Raw genomic sequence first — 16,685 nt, 5'->3', positions numbered from 1 at the left:
TCTCCAAGAATATTATACGGAGTTTTCCATACTCCAGGTATGTTAAGGACATCCTACCTTCTTTTGGCATGGTCCAAATTATACTGAAGAAACGAGCAAATGCACAATTTCAACAAATTACTCTATTCATAGAAATACTAGGGGTGTCTATATTCTTGATTCCCCATGTCAATTATTATTATCTTCTATTCATGGGTCTCAGAATAATACGCAGTTGAAAAAGTTTATCCGGAAGTAATAATGAAATTTTTACGTATTTTTCATGCATTTTACCCATTTATACATGTGCATTGACCCATGACCATATGACGTTATATACACGTATATATGTAAATATATGTATATGGGATATGGAAAAAGGTTATGGCATTATATATGCACCACCACCTGATCAGCTGATATATGTTGATAACGCTGTCCACAGTGACCGAGATGATATGATGAGATGCCCTCAGTAGCTTGATGATATAATGTACACCCATACCTCTGCATGGCACGACATTTATACGCACGTGCATGACATTATAAATGTTTTAGAATTTATAAAGTTATTCAGATTTAAAGAGGTGTTTCTATATTCCATGTTTCATCTATGTCTTTTACGTACTAATTTTCATGCCTTATATACTCAGTACATTTTTCGTACCGGCGCCCTATTTCACGAGGCCAGCGTTTCATGCCCACAAGTGCAGGTAGGCAAGCTGACGGTCCCTCTTCTTAAGATCCTTGATCAGCAAGAGTTGACGTGCTCTATTTGATCCGGAGCTGCTTTTGATTTTGGTACGATATGTTTGTATATATATATATATATATAAGACTCAGTCCCGTCTTTGTACAGTTATATTTCTATTAGAGGTCTGTAGACAGTATGTCTAGTTGGATAGTATGTGGCCTTACCGCCTTCCAGTTTTGAGATGTAAAGTTGTCTATAGCAGCCTTGTCGGCTCGCCTTACATATGATGCACGTATATGTATGTATGCCTTTTGGGGCAGATTTCCTTCATGTATATTATTCTCGTAATTCAGCAGATGTTATTCAGATTTATATCTCAAATGCATGCTTAAGGGTGTTTGACAGGTAGGACTCGGGCACCCGTCGTGGCCCATCGGTTTGGGTCATGACAAAAGTGGTATCAGAGCAGTTCTGTCCTAGGGTTGTCTACAGACCGTGTCTAGTAGAGTTTTGTTTATGGGTGTGTTGTGCACCACACTTATAGACAGGAGGCTACATGACATATAGGATGTTATCCTCTCTTCTTATCTTAGATAGTGCAATATAAGCATTCATGTTCCTAACGATGTGTTACGTTTTTAGCGTTGCCTCCGAAGACTACAGCCGCTAGCATGGGTCAGAAGGCTGTAAAGGTGTTAGAAAGAGATATAAGTTATACTATGGAGTCAGACCCATTAGAGATCATGGTTTCTATTGAGGAGGATCCATCCGAGGGTCCATATGAGCCATTCGTTCGAGTTGTTTCGACCACTCCGGCAGCAGATGGGGTAAGAGGAGTTCCAACCTAGCCAAGGCAATTAGTTCCATTATCACAGCCCGTTGATCAGGGTATGAGGGGAGTAGTGCATGGATTGGCACAATCGGGTTTCCTTCAGGCTCAAAACTATGTCAAGGCATTTGCGGACACCAGCTCTTCTGAGGTTCCAGATAGTCCACAGTCTTGGGAGTTCATCAATCAACGGCAGTATATGTTATGGGATATGCAGAGGAAGAGAATAGTAGTCGGGATAAGAGGAGGAAGGTAACCAATAAGGATATAAAGATTCCACTTCGAAGAGTATCTGCTCTAGGTTCTTATATAGGACGAGGCAAGGACCCTCTACTTTAGACTTCCTCCAAGTGTTAGTTTTTAGTTGATGAGTTCCACCTCTTCTTGGAATACTACCAAATCAGGGTTCTACGTGTGTTAGGTTATTTTATGAGGACGTAGGGAGCCTCGTCCCGACTTGGATATATTATGGTTATGCCTACTTAGAGGTTTTGTAGATATTATCCTGTATATAGTTTTGGGTATGACATTTTTACGGCTTGGTCTCCCCTATGTATATAAAACCTTTTTCTAAATTAGTTATGTAAGTTATGTTTTAATATTGATACCTATATATACGGATGTGGCCCGAAATGACCCGTGATAGATTTGAGAATAAACAAGGATAAGGTACGTGGTACTCGGTTGGCTAGAACTTGATATTATAATAGGTATGGATTGATTGGCCTTTTGTTATGATAACATCAAGTGTAGATCAAAGATGGTTTGATTTCAGTTTCCAGAATAGCCTGTTTTAGAATGAAAGGCAATACGGCATCACCAAAAGGTAAATTTATCTCCTATCTCAAGGCAAGAAAGATGATTAGAAAGGGCCATATTTATCACTGAGTTCGGGTTTGGGATGTGAAAGTAGAATTACCAACCATTCAGTCCTTCCTTGTGGTTAATGAGTTTCTCGATGTTTTTCCTAATGAACTTTAGGGACTTCCGCCAGAGCGAGAAATTGAGTTTGTCATTGATCTACTACCAGATACTCATCCAATATCTATTCCTCCTATGGAATGACCCCCGCAGAGCTGAAAGAGTTAAAGGAACAACTAACGGGCTTGCTTGAAAAAGGTTTCATCAGACCTAGTATGTCACCGTGGGGAGCACTTGTGTTGTTTGTGAGAAAGAAGGATAGTTCCTTACGAATGTATATTAGGCAGTTGAATAAGGTGACAATCAAGAATAAGTACCCACTCCCGAGGGTTGATAATTTATTTGATTAGTTACAAGGTGCCAACTATCTTTCAAAGATAGACTTGAGGTCCGGGTACCATCAGGTAAGGGTTAAGGAGGAAGATATTCTGGAGACAACATACAGGACCAGATATGGGCACTTCAAATTTCATGTTATGACGTTCAGTTGAACCAATGCCTAGCAATATTCATGGATTTGATAAACCGTATGTTCAGGCCCTTTTTAGACCTTTTTGTAATCATATTTATCGACGATATATATTGGTATATTCTCATTCAGAGGCTGAGCATGCAGATCACTTGCGTACTGAGCTCAGAGTTCTACAAAAAGGGAAGTTATATGCAAAATTCTCTAAATATGAATTCTGGTTGAACTCTATAGCTTTCCTTGGGCAATATCATTTCGGGTGAAGGCATCCGGGTGGATACACAAAAATGTTGAGGCATTGAAGACTTGTCCTAGACCCAAAACACCGACGAAGGTTCGTAGCTTCTCCATTTGACAAGTTATTACAGGAAACTTGTAACAAAATTTTCTTCTCTTCTAAGGACCTTCGACTAAAGTGGTATGTGGTGTCTCACTTAATATTCCAGAATAACATAAGGAAATCTATGATGCAAGTAAGTTGAAGAAAGGTTGCAAATAAGTATAAATAGATATGTGTAGGTCGCAAGCTAAAGTATGGTAGAGCGATAAGGATCTAGGAAGACAGGAGGAATGATAAGAAAAGATGAGTAAAAAGGTAACGAAAATGGATAAGTCCTTGGGAATAAGTTCATAAGAGAGCTAATGGTTTCTCTAAGTTATAGAAGGCTCAGTATAGCCCGAATGAACTCAAAGGATTCTAAGACTAGTAACGTTTAGAATAGATGAAATGTTGCCCTAATATTTGGATAAGGGCGTAATTGTGATGGATAAAAGATAAAGTTTGGCCCTCCGAAGAGGGGAATTTTCTGAATTGTACAAGATTAGGATACCCATGTAAATTAACTAAGAAGGTAACTAGGTTTCAATGGACTGACGCTTGCGTATGGAGTTTCCAGGCCTTAAAGGACAGATTAACTTCAACACCGATTCTAACGCTCCCAGAAGGGACCGATGATTGTGTGATCTATTGTGACACTTCAGACATTGAATTGGGTTATGTGCTGATGTAGCATGGTAAGGATTGTGGCTTATGCTTCTAGACAACTAAGAAAGCACGAGAAGAACTACCCGACCCACGATTTAGAGTTAGCTGCGGTGATTCATGCACTAAAGATGTGGAGGAACTACTTGGATGGAATTCATGTTGATATCTATACGGATCATAGGAGCCTCCAGTACATTCTCAAGCAAAAAGAATTGAATCTACATCACAGGAGATGGTTGGAGCTACTTAAAGACTATGACGTTGATATTTTATACCATCCGGGAAAGCGAACGTAGTAGTTGACGCCCTCAGCCGTAGATCTATGGGTAGCCTGTCATATTTACAGCCAGAAAAAAAGAAAAAAAAGAAAAAAAAGGGGAGAGTAGCCCATGAGGTTCGCCAGCTAGCTAGTCTTAGAGTTCGGTTACTAGACTCAAGTGATATTGGAATTACTATTCAGGATATGGCAACATCCTATTTAGTAACTGAAGTAAAGGAACGCCAGTACGAGGATCCTGTGTTAGTTCATTATAGGGATACCACCCTTCAGAAGGAGAAGACACCGTTTGGAATTACACAAGATGGGGTCCTCAGATATCAAGGACGATTATGTGTCCCTAATGTTGCAGGGCTACGTCGGCAGGTTATGGCAGCAACTCACTATTCTCGTTATTCTATCCATCTAGGAGCAACAAAGATGTATCATGATATCAAGGAGGTATATTGGTGGGACGGAATGAAAAAGGATATAACGGAGTTTGTTGCTTAGTGCCCTGACTGTCAACAGGTTAATATTGAGTGTCAAAAGTCCAGTGAATTATTGCAGGCTATGGAGATTCCAACTTGGAAATATGAAGTAATCAATATGGATTTCATCGTAGGCTTACCTCGTACCCAGTGTAAGTACGATTCGATATGGGTGATTATTGATAGGCTTACAAAGTCAGCCCATTTTCTGTCGTTAGAACTACATATTCCTCAGAGGATTATGCAAGGCTTTATACTAAGGGATAGTACGACTGCATGGTGTCCCTGTATCTATTATCTCGAATAGAGGAGCTCAATTTACAGCTAACTTCTGGAGGTCCTTCCAAAAAGAACTGGGGACTCAAGTAAGTCTTAGTACATCATTTCATCCCCAGGCAGACGGACAAGCTGAGCATACTATTCAGACACTGTAGGATATGTTTACGAGCTTGTGTGATAGACTTCAAAGGTAGATAGGATGATCTTCTGCCGCTTATTGAATTTTCATATAATAATAGCTACCATTCCAATATTAAGATGGCTCTATACGAAGCTCCTTACAGATGGAAATGTAGATCGCCTATAGAGGTTCGATGTTGGGGGAAAACTACGTCAGTAGGACCAGAATTTGTACAGCAAGCAATCAAGAAAAATAAGCTTATACAAGAAAGGCTATTAGCAGCAAATCTTATGCGGATAATCACTGATGAAAGGTGTCATGAGGTTCGAAAAGAAAGGAAAACTTAGCCCTCGATACATGGGACTATAGACGATCATACGCAAAGTAAGCCAGGTAGTATATGAGTTAGACTTGTCTTCGGACCTGGAGTCTGTACATCCAGTCTTTCATGTGTCTATGCTCCATAAATTTATCGGAGATCCTTCCAGAATTGTGTTAGTTAACGACATTCAGGTCACAAAGCAACCATTATATGAAGAAACTCCCATTTCTATATTAGACAGACAGATTCGGAGATCGAGAACTAAAGACGTAGCTTGGTGAAAGTACTTTGAAGAAACAATAACGTGGAAGAAGTGACTTAGGAGGCCGAGGAAGACATGAAGTCTAGATATTACTACTTATTTCCTCCTCAAGAGAAGGATCCGACTGAGAGGTCATAATCTTAAGGTACATGTATGGATTCTAGTGTTAGTTATTGTCATCGGTCATGAGAGGCCATTGTCATTATTAATGGTCGTAGGTGGCGTTGAATTATTACGTTTCTACAGGAAGAGTTGGTAGTAGTATTGTTACCAAGGGCAAATCTACCAAGGTTATATAGATCCTGGAAGGTTAAACATTCGAGGACGAATGTTCTACGGGGGGAAGGATGTTACATCTCGCGTTTTCGTACATTAAAAATTTCGTCTTCAGTTAATTGAGGTAGACTCGGGGATGAGCTCATTTTGACTTTAACATATTGACATTATTTATAAAAAGCGATAAAAAAGTGCCCTGAAGGATAAAGGGTATACGAATTAAAAAAAAATGAGTTTTATTGAAAGTGGCCAATTTGGGATAAAATACGGGTCGAGCGATAATACCTGATAATTATGAACTAGTACCATGCAAGGTACCATATTACCACGGTAGTATAATGTATAAAGTATATAAAAATAAGTAGAATATATATATATAGTATATTAAAAATAAGTAGAATTTTAAGTAATTTATGGCAATTTTTAAATTATGCGGGTAATTGGTTAATTATCGGGTAACGGTACACTACCCAGTTAACTAATAAGTGGGTAAAAATTAATAATCTCCACCCCACCCCCCTTCCACGTGGCAATAGGCCACTATTCAAATATATGACTAATTGGTCATATATGCTTAGTGGCAGAAAAATGTGTAATTCATTGTGGCGACTTGGCCAGTCGTCTCATGAGTTACCGCACCATTTTCCCATTTATGCTTCTTATTTCTTTGTTATCAGTTCTAGATGTGATCGGGTTGGTTGGCTCGGGTTCAGAAAGATTTTGAGAAGTTTTGAAACACTTAGTCTCTTTTGAGGAAGCTTAAAATGGAAAAGTCAATCTGATGTTGACTTATGTATTAGAGGGCTCGGATGTGAGTTCTGAGGGTTCGGATAGCTTCGAGAGGTGATTTGAGACTTAGGAGCATTATTGGCATGTGTTTTGGAGGTCCGAGTAGCTTTAGGCTTGAATTGGTGAAATTGGAATTTTGGCATTTTCCGGTTGATAGGTGAAATTATGATATAGGGGCCGGAATGGAATTTCAAAAGTTGCAGTAGTTCCGTTGAGTCATTTGGGATGTGTGTCAAATTTTCAGGTCATTCAGACGTGGTTTGGTATACTTTTTGATCAAAAGCGGAATTCAGAGGATTTTGGAAACTTAGGCTTAAATCTGATGTGTTTTGGTTGATTCAATATTGTTTGAAGTGTTTTGAAGATTAGTATAAGTTTGTATGGTGGTTTATGATGTGTTTGTACTTTTGGTTGAGGTCCCGGAGGCCTCAGGGTGATTTCAGATGGTTGGCGGAAAATTTGGAGTTGGGTTGTGGCAGCTGAAGTTTCCCATTGCTTTCATAACCTATCACGATCCTAAACCCAGACCTGGTCGTGATGACGCCTCTAGTGAAGACAAGGCCAACCGACACTTCCCATTTTTCCAATTATTAATAATTTAGCATTTAAAAACAGTCTAAACATGAATAAATAATCCAAAGTAGCAGATAATATCATAAATACGCAGAAGAACAACCCAACACAGCCATAACCGGGGTGTCACTAGTCATGAGCATCTATAACTCATAATACAAGTCTGCTAAGTCTATAAACTAGTACAACTATTTGATAAGAGATAGAAATGATATAGAGGGAGAAACACGGGACTGCCGACGTCAAGCAGCTACCTCGTGGACTCCGATATCTACCGGGAGCTCTCAACTCGCACTGTCAGGATCCGCAACGCCTGAATCTGCACACAGGGGTACAGAGAGTAAAGTGGGTACTCCAACTAAATGAGTAACAAATGTAAATAAAGACTGAAAGCAAGAAATCACGTAAGGCACAAAGCATTCTATAATGAAGCAGTAAAACAAGTAAAACAGTGAACCAGTGAAAGATAGATAAAATCTTTTAACTCAAATGTAGTTTCATGAAAAGCCTTTTTCATTAATTAAGCAGATAATTGACAGTCAATTATGAAAAATAAACACATAAAGGCTCGCCCCTCGGGCAACATCTTAGAACAGTACCAGCCACTCGGGCTATCACATAGAACAATACCAGTCCCTCGGGCCCAATCTCACATCACAATGGGTACCCGCGCTCACTGGGGGTGTGTAGACTCCTGGAGGGGCCCCATATGGCCCAAGCACAATAACAAGCCATCTCGTGGCATCAACACTAGGCCCTCAGCCTCATATCAATCAAGCCAACTCATGGCGAACATATCTCAGGCCCTCGGCCTCAAATCAATATCAGTGTTTCCTCACAATATAAGCCCTCGGCCTTACTCAATCAAAAATCCTCACAAGCCACTCGGGCAATAGTAAAACAGTGTTTTTCAGCCCAAACATCATTTAAAATATCATTTAAGTAATTAAAACTAAGTAAACATGGCTGAGTATAAACATGGTGGAAAATAACATGACTGAGTTCAAGTATAAAGTCAAAACAGTGAGAAATTTTCAATAAAAATCCCCGAAGGGTTCAAATAGTTGGTACGAAGCCCAAATATGGCATTTAGCCCAAATAATGATGATGGCAAATAGATTTCAGTCAAATACGTGGTAACATCATCAATCAGGACGAACTAAGTCACAATCTCCAATAGTGCACGACCCCACGCTCATCAACAATCGTGTGTCTCACCTTAATATAGCACTACGATGTGCAATCCGGAGTTTCAAACCCTCAGAACATCATTTACAATCATTACTCACCTCGAACCTACTAAATCTCTAGCTCGCGATACCTTTGCCCCTCAAATCAGCCTCCACTAGCGTTGAATCTACCCAAAATCAGAATGAGGACATCAAAATATGCTAAGGGAACGAAGCCCAAGCGAAAACAGTCAATAAATGGCACAAATCTCGAAATTACCAAAACCTGACCCCCGGGCCCACGTCTCGAAATTCAATAATTTTTATATCAATAGATTTCTTATCTCCCCACGAGTTCATACATACCAAGAACACTGAAATCGGAGTCCAAATGACCTCTCAAATCCTCATTTTAAGTCTCTAAATCTTAAGCCCTAATTCTTTAATTTTAGGCTTAATTTTCATGATTTACTGGGTGTAATTAGCATAATAATCGAGTTTTAAGTCAAAGAATCTTACCTCCAAGAGATTACCCTTGAATCCCTCTTCAATCCACTTTAAAAAGCTCCAAAAATGACCAACAATGGAAGAAATAAACCCAATTCTCGCGGTCAAGACGACCTTTTAAACCTTCTGCCCAGACCTAATTACCTTCTTCGCGAACGCGATCAATGCCATGCGTTCGCGAAGCTCAAAATAACTTTGACCAAAAATCCTCTTACACGAACGCGATGCTTTACCCAGACGAACCTTCGTGAACGCATTCCATCCATTGTTAACGCGATGGGTTAATTCCACTGAAGCTCAGCCTCTCAATTCTTTCTATGCGAATGCGACTACACGCCCGCGAACGTGATGCACAATCTCATAGCCTTTCACGAACGCGTAACCTGTCTCACGAACACGAAGGCTAAATTTCCACCTCCCTCAACTGACTCTTCACGAACACGAGGGTCCACTCGCGAATGCAAAGAGTAAATACCTGCAACTGTTGAACGTGCAATTTCTGCAACTTTCTCAACTTCAAAATGATCTGATTGACCACCCGAAACTCACCCGAGGCCCCCAGGACCTCAACCAAAGGCACAAACACATCCTAATACCTTATTCAAACTTATTCCAATCATCAAAACACCTCAAATAATATCAAATCACCCAAAACACATCGGATTCGAGCCAAACATTTCTAAAATCATCCGAATTTCGCCTTTGATCAAAAAACCAACCAAACCATGTCCGAATGACCTGAAATTTTGCACACACATCCCAAATGACCCAACAAAGCTACTGCAACTCTTGTAATTCCATTCTGACCCTTATATCAAAATCTCGCCTACCAACCCGAAATCGCCAAAATATCAACTTCGCCAATTCAAGCCTAAATCTACTCCGAACCTCCAAAACTCATTCCGATCACGCTCCTAAGTCATAAATAACCTCTCGAAGCTATCCGAACCATCGAAACTCACATCCGAGCCTTCTAACACATAAGTCAATATCTGGTTGACTTTTTCCAACTTAAGCTTCCTCAAAAGAGACTAAGTGTCTCAAACCTTACCAAAATCATTCCGGATTCGATTCGACCAACCCGATACCATATAACACAGATAAATAAAGCATAAAGAAGCAGAAATAGGGAAAACAGGGAGGTAACACATGAGATGACTGGCCGAATCGTCATATAACCACACCTGCAGCTAGGGGACCGCAGATGCGGTCTCGTAGGAGCGAAGGTGGAATTGCAGAAGCGGAAGAGCCTAGGAAGGTAGAAATCTCAGAAGTGGTTGTGGGACCGCACTTGCGATGGCGCATGTGCAAAATGTGCATCACAGATGCGGAAACTGAGGAATAAGTGAGGACCGCAGAAGCAGTTCATGGACCGCAAAAGCAAAATTGCAGGAGCGGGAATTTGGCCGCAGATGCAAAATCTCTGGGCCAGAAGGTATATAAGTAATCCTTCGCGATTTTGGAGTTGTTCTTCACCATTTTAACTTGGTTTTGGATCTTTTTGGGAGATTTTAAAGAGGGAATCAAGGGATATCATCTGGAGGTAAGATTTTTGAGTCTTATAGTCGATCCTATGGATTATGTCGCGGATTAGGGCTATAATTAATGGAAATTAAGGGTTTGAATTGGGAAACTAGGGCTTGGTATTGGAGACCTAGACTTGAGGATTTGAGGGGCCATTTGTGGTAGGATTTTGGGACTTTTGATATGTATGAACTCGTGGGGAGATAAAGAATCTATTGATGTAAATTTTATTGAATTCCGAGACATGGGCTCGGGGGTCGGGTTTTGGTAATTTCAGGATTTATGTTGTAAATTAATTATTTTCGTATGGGCTTCATTCCCTTAGGCATATTTTGACGTCGTGATTCTGATTTTGGATGGATTCGACGCGAGTTGAGGCTGATTCAAGGGGCAAAGGCGTCGCGGGCTAGAGTTTGGACCGGATTGAGGTGAGTAATGATTTTAAATGTTGTCCTGAGGGTATGAAACACCGGATTTTACATCGTGGTGCTATATTGAGGTGACGCACACACTAGATAACGAGTGTGGGGTCGTGCACCATTGGGAATTGTGACTTAGTCCATCCTGTATGACGGTTTTACCGCGTATTTGATTGAAAGACTATTTGCTATCATCATGTTTTGGGCGGAATGCCATATTTGGGCCTCGTGCTAACTATTTGAACCCTTAGGGGACTTTTCCTGATATTTCTTCACTCTTTTGACTTTATACTTGTACTCAGTCATGCCATATTCTACTATTTTCATAACTCAGTCATGTTTACTCTGCTTTAACACGTAAAATGATATTTTAAATGATATTTGGGCTGAGCATCATGTTTTACTATTGCCCGAATGACATATGAGATTCTGACTGAGTAAGGCTGAGGGCCTATGTTTTGAGGAAACAATGATTATGATTATGAGGCCGAGGGCCTGAGATTTGTATGCCACAAGGTGGCTTGTTAATATGAGGCCAAGAGACTATGTGATTATGCCACGAGATGGATTGATATTGCGCTTGTGTCGTAAGGGGCCCCTCCAGGAGTCTGCATACCCCCAGTGAGCGCGAGTACCCATTGTGATATGAGATATTGCCCGAGGGGCTGGTTATTGTTCCATGTGTTGCCTGAGGGGCTGATTCTGTTGGTATTGTGCCCGATGGGCATTTCTTTATGTGTTTACCTTTTCTAGTTGCCTGTCTTTTACTTGCTTACCTGTTTAAAAAGGCATTTTAAGAAGCTTAAACTAAACTAAAGAGACTTTGCACATTTTTACTGTTTCATTACTTTTACTGGTTTTTACTGCTTCCTTATAGCTTGTGATGTGCCTTACGTGATTTCTTATTTCTCAGTCTTCATTTATTATTATTACTCACTGAGTTGGAGTACTCACTTTACTTCCTGCACCCCGTGTGCAGATTCAGGCACTGCAGGTCCTACTTGTGAAGGTTGAGAGCTCCCAGCAAATTTCGGAGTTCACGAGGTAGCTGCCCGGCGTTTGTAGCCCCGTATTTCTTCCCCTATCTCATTTCTCTTCTCTTGTTAGTGATTATGTAATAGCTGAGTAGACTCTTCAAACTTGTAGTATATTGATAGATGTTCATGACTAGTGACACCCCGATGTCGGGCTATGTTTGTTTTAATTCTGCAAATTGTACTGTTCACTACTTATTTTGGGATTTTATCATGTTAAAGACTTAATACTTATTATTTTAATTTCTTAAAATGAAGTGGAAATGTGTTGGTTGGCCTTGTCTTCACGAGAGGCACCATTACGACAGGGTCCGGGTTTAAGGTCGTGACAAGTTGGTATCATAGCCTAGGTTACATAGGTCTCATGAGTCATGAGCAGGTTTAATAGAGTCTCATGGATCAGTACGGAGACGTCTATATTTATCCTCGAGAGGCTGCAGAACCTTTAGGAAAAACTTCATATTCTTGAAATTCTTGTCGTGTGAATTTGTTGATCCAAGTACTAAACTTTTGTTATTCTATTTTTCTCACTAGATGGTGAGGACACACGCTACTGTTTCAGGATGGATGATCACCAGTACTACCAGCTGTGACCGCTAGAGGCCGAAGATACAGTCGTGGTCACGGTAGGGGTAGTGGTGTGGCCCCCACAACAGCTAGGGCAGCACTTGCAGATCCACCAGCCGCCCTAGTTCAGTATCAGGTCCCAGTTGTGGACGCTCCAGCAGTACCAGCTCAGGCACCAGTTGTGCCCATTGTGATTCCAAGTCTTTAGGAGGCCTTGGCTCAAATTCTGTCGGTATGCACTGGCCTAGCTCAGGCAGTCTCAGTTACTACAGCCGTAGCTACTTCTCAGGCTGGAGGAGGCATTCAGACTCACGCCGCTTGCACGCCTGAGCAGATTGTGCAGGGACTTCACACACCGAGGGCGCATCCAGCCTAGCTGGTTGCAGCTGCTCAGGACTAAATAGTTCCTGCCATGCCAGAGGACGAGAAGCGTAGGTTGGAAAGGTTTGGTAGACTTCAGCCTCCGACTTTCAGTGGTGCAGAGGGCGAGTATGCCCAGGGTTTCTCGTATAGCGGGTATTCTGGAGACCAGCGGGGTCGCTTTCACTACTTATCAGTTTTCTGGAGCTGCCTTCACTTGGTGGGAGGCTTTTGAGAGGTGTAGGCCTGTTGGTGCAGCACCCCTTACCTGGCAGCAGTTCTCCGTTCTCTTTTTGGAGAAGTATGTGCCGCATTCTCATAGAGAGGAGCTACGCAGACAGTTCGAGTGGTTGCGTCAGGGAGAGATGACTATGACACAGTATGAGATAAGGTTCTCCGAGTTAGCTTGTCATGCAATTTGGTTGGTTCTGACAGATAGAGAGAGGATTAGGAGGTTTGTTGATAGCCTCACTTATCAGCTTTGTATTCTTATTACCAGAGAGAGGGTGACTGGTGCTACTTTTGAGGAGGTTGTAGACATTGCTCGTGAGATTGAGTTAGTTCGTCTCTAGGAGCGAGAGGAGAGGAAGGCCAAGAGGCCTCAAGGATCTGGTAGTTATGGTGGTGCTCCTTCGAGGGGTTAGTTTCAGCATGGCAGAGGCCGTCCATTCAGGCATGTTCATCCAGCTTGCCCAGGTTATCGTGGGGCGTCATCGGATCATGATTCTCACAGTTCTCATCAGGGCCAGTCATCACTTAGCGCCCTTTCAGCTTAGAGCTCGTCCCGTGCTCCAGTAGTTTAGGGCTCCTCCATGCCAGGTGCATCTGCTAGTCATTCCACCGCTAGGGGTTCCCTTCAGTCCCCTTCTCCAGCACTTGGGAGTTGCTATAAGTGTGGAGAGATGGGTCATATGTGGAGGCAGTGTCCTCGTCGTCTTACGGGTTCATCTCAGCAAAGGAGTCAGCCATCGGCTTCAGCACTAGTTACTTCACCACTACCCGCCCAACCAGCTAGGGGTAGAGGTCAGTCAATTATGGGTCTCCCTAAAGGGGGAGGTCGATCAGGTGGCGGTCAGGCCCGTTTTTATGCACTTCCAGCTAGACCTGATGTTATTGCTTCCGATGCTGTTATTACAGGTATTGTTTCTGTCTGCCACAGAGATGCTTCTGTATTATTTGATCCCGGTTCCACCTTTCCTTTTTTGTTATCATACATTGCTCGTTATTTGGATACGCCCCGTGAGTCTTTTGTGTCACCTATTCATGTATATACTTTGGTGGGCGATACTGTTGTTGTAGACCGTGTGTACCGGTCATATATGGTGACTATTAGGGGTTTAGAGACCCGAGTGGATCTTTTATTATTGTGTATGGTGGATTTTGATATCATTTTAGGCATGGATTGGCTATTTCCATGTCGTGCTATTCTAGACTGTCATGCCAAGACAACCACATTGACTATGCCGAGTGTGCCATGGATTGAGTGGAAAGGTTTGACTGATTATATTCCCAGTAGAGTAACCCCATTCTTGAAGGCCCAACATATGGTTGAGAAAGGTTGTCTTTTGTATCTCGCCTTTGTGAGGGATATCGGTGCAGAGACTCCTAGTATTGATTCTGTTCAAGTTGTGAGGGGTTTTCCTAATGTGTTTCCTGCAGACCTATCGGGCATGTCACCGGACAGGGATATTGATTTTTGTATTGACCGGTTGCCGGGCACTCAGCCTATTTCTATCCTGCCATATCGTATGGCACCAGCGGAGTTGAAGGAGTTAAATGAGCAGCTTTAGGAACTCCTCGATAAGGGGTTCATTCGGCCTAGTGTGTCGCCTTGGGGCGCGCCTATTCTATTTGTGAAGAAGAAGGATGGCACTATGAGGATATGCATTGATTATAGGCAATTGAACAAAGTAACAGTTAAAAACAAGTATCTTTTGACTCGCATTGATGATTTATTCGACCAGCTTATGGGAGCGAGAGTGTTCTCCAAGATTGATCTTCGTTTAGGTTATCAGCAGTTGAAGATCAGGGACTCGGATATTCTCAAGACAACTTTCAGGACCCGATATGGTCATTATGAGTTGTTGGTGATGTCTTTTGGCATGACCAATGCCCCAACATCGTTCATGCATTTGATGAACATCGTGTTTCGACCTTATCTCGACTCATTTATTATAGTCTTTATTGATGATATTCTGGTGTATTCGCGTAGTTAGGAAGAGCACACGGAGAATTTGAGAGTTTTGTTGCAGAGATTGAGGGAGGAGAAGCTTTATGCAAAATTCTCCAAGTGAGTTTTGGCTCAGTTCAGTGGCTTTCTTGGGGCACATGGTGTCTAGCGAGGGTATTCAGGTTGATCCGAAGAAGATAGAGGCGGTTTAGAGTTGGCCCAGACCATCTTCAGCTATAGAGATCTGCAACTTTCTTGGTTTGGCAGGCTATTATTGCCGGTTTGTTCAGGGATTCTCATCTATCGCATCGCCCTTGACAATGTTGACTTAGAAGGGTGCTTCATTTGTATGGTCGGATGAGTGTGAGGAGAGCTTTTAGAAGCTCAAGACAGCCTTGACCACAACTCCAGTGTTAGTTTTACCATCAACTTCAGGTTCATATTCCATGTATTGTGATGCTTCGAGAGTCGGTATTTGGTGTGTATTGATGCAGGAGGGTAGAGCTATTACGTATGCTTCTCGTCAGTTGAAGCCCCATGAGAAGAACTACCCCGTTCATGATTTGGAGTTGGCTGCCATTGTGCACGCATTGAAGATTTAGAGGCATTACTTGTATGGTGTGTCTTGTGTGGTGTTTACTGATCATCGTAGCCTCCAGCACTTGTTCAAGTAGAATGATCTCAATTTGAGGCAGCGGAGGTGGTTGGAGTTGCTAAAGGATTATGATATTACTATCTTGTACCATCTGGGGAAGGCCAATGTAGTGGCCGATGCTTTGAGCTAAAACGCGATGAGTATGGGGAGTTTGGAATATATTCCAGTTGGGGATAGACCACTTGCAGTTAATGTTCAGGGTTGGGCTAATCGGTTAGTAAGGTTAGATATTTCGGAGCTCAGTCGGGTATTGGCTTGTGTGATTTCTCGGTCTTCCTTATATGATCACATCAGAGAGTGCTAGTATGATGATTCGCATTTGCTTGTCCTTAAGGAAAGAGTTCAGCACGATGATGCCAGAGATGTGATTATTGGTGATGATGGGGTGTTGAGGATGCAGGGCCAGATTTGTGTGCCCAATATGGATGTGCTTCGGGAGTTGATTCTGGAGGAGGCCCACAGCTCGTGGTATTCCATTCATCCGGGTGCTGCGAAGATGTATCAGGATCTGAGACAACATTATTGGTGGAGGAGAATGAATAAGGACATTGTGGGATTTGTAGCTCGATATCTCAATTGCCAGTCAGTGAAATATGAGCATCAAAGACCGGGTGGCTTGCTTCAGCAGATGGATATTCTAGAGTGGAAGTGGGAGAGAATCACTATGGACTTTGTAGTTGGACTGCCATGGACTTTGAAGAAGTTCGATGCTATTTGGGTGATTGTGGATCAGCTGACAAAGTCCGCGCACTTCATTCCTATGTGTACTACCTATTCTTTAGAGCGGTTGGCAGAGATCTATATCCTGGAGATTGTTCGTTTGCATGGTGTCCTAGTTTCCATCATTTCAGATAGGGGCACTCAGTTTACTTCATAGTTTTGGAGGTCTGTGCAGCGAGAGTTGGGTACTCAGGTTGAGTTGAGCATGGCTTTTCACCCTCAGATGGACGGGCAGTCCGAGCGCACTATGTAGATATTAGAGGACATGATGCATGCTTGTGTCATTGATTTTGTAGGGTTATGGGATCTGTTTC

This window comes from Nicotiana sylvestris, chromosome 1, assembly GCF_000393655.2.
Source record: "Nicotiana sylvestris chromosome 1, ASM39365v2, whole genome shotgun sequence".
NCBI lineage: Eukaryota > Viridiplantae > Streptophyta > Magnoliopsida > Solanales > Solanaceae > Nicotiana > Nicotiana sylvestris.
Note: the sequence above shows the minus strand (reverse complement) of the source record.